General features: G+C 36.6%; 1 pseudogene; it reads right to left on the bottom strand.

Annotated features, from left to right (window-relative positions):
* LOC141331555 (low choriolytic enzyme-like) overlaps window positions 1-1,137 on the bottom strand; it is a 9,265-nt pseudogene extending 8,128 nt beyond the window's left edge.
* Window positions 1,138-1,394: the final 257 nt, after the last annotated feature.

Below are 1,394 nucleotides of genomic sequence, written 5' to 3'. Positions count from 1 at the left end.
GAGTAACAGCTGATAAAAATTCAGCTTTTCATCACAGGAATAAATTCTATTTTAAAGTATGTTAAAATAATAATAAAAAAAAACATTATTTTATATTGTAAAAACATATTGCAATATTACTGTTTTTTCTGTATTTTTAATCAAATAAATGCAGCCTTGATGAGTATAAGGGACTACTTTAAAGACTATTACAAGTCTTACTGACCCCAAACTTTTGAACGGTAGTGTATAAAAAAATAAAAATATAAATAAAATAACATATCAAGGAAAAAACATGTAACATGGGCAGCATTAACGCATTTAATGTGTTCACTACTTTTGCCAGCCCTCTCTCCTTGCTTTTCCAGCCTTTGCAGTGTTCCCTTGCGTTTTAAATACACTCTGAAACTCCTGAAATCCCTCAATCAAGAATTCTTGCTCTGCTGCAGAAAAATACTGAGCGCGCTCCTTCGTCATGTTCGCCGACCAATCAAAGCGTTGCCGATCAATGTTTCTACTATCGATACGTAGCCCCTTTTAAGCCACCCAGTGATCTCAAATAACTTCATCCAGCTATACTAATCATCAACAACAGGTGCGTTCGGAGAACCGGAATATCGAGCTCATAGTTAGCGCGATGATTTGATCTTGGATGTGTCATTTGATCTTGGATGTAGTAAGCGAGGTACGAAGAACGGACCCCAGAGCCCTGTCGCCGATGTTAGTAAACATATAAAACAGCCAGGCCCGGCTCCAGATATGAGCTGAAGGGTGGGCCGAGGGATATTCAAGGTGGGCCGGGGGTGTAATTTTTTTTTTTGGGGGGGGGGGGGGGGGGGGGGTGTACTACAAGTGGTAATACACTACATACATTACTTTAATAGAGAGAAAAAAAGCACATTTTAGTTCAAAAAGCACATTAGTGTCTCAAAATAGCAAAATTTAGTACACTATATATGTTCCTATGATTATCTTAAGTACTAAATCATTTTTAGTATATTAAGTATAAAATTAGTGTTTGAAAACATAGCAAGTATTATTTAAGTGCATTATAGAAGTGCACGTTTTTTTTTCCATTTGGTGTAGTTGGTGTTCCACTGTGTTTGGTTCTATGCTGATTACATTACTTGCCCACCGCTGCAGCACCTTTACTGTCATTTTGCATTTTTATAGAAATAAAAATAATTTACAGCAGTTGGAAAATGTATGCTACAATTCTAAACTGAAAGCATCTGACAAACAGAGTTACCAAGTCTATATGACATAACTAGCCCAATGGCCAGCCAAGAACAACCAAAAAAAGTGCACTGACCATATCCCAAATATCAAAACTTATTTCATATCTAAAATACACATTTTACAGTTGTGCATATTGATCATAAACACCGCTCAAAGGTTTCCTACCCGTAGCCTTC

The sequence above is a fragment of the Garra rufa genome, chromosome 3 (assembly GCF_049309525.1).
Source record: "Garra rufa chromosome 3, GarRuf1.0, whole genome shotgun sequence".
NCBI lineage: Eukaryota > Metazoa > Chordata > Actinopteri > Cypriniformes > Cyprinidae > Garra > Garra rufa.
Note: the sequence above shows the minus strand (reverse complement) of the source record. Positions and strands in the feature narration are given on the sequence as shown.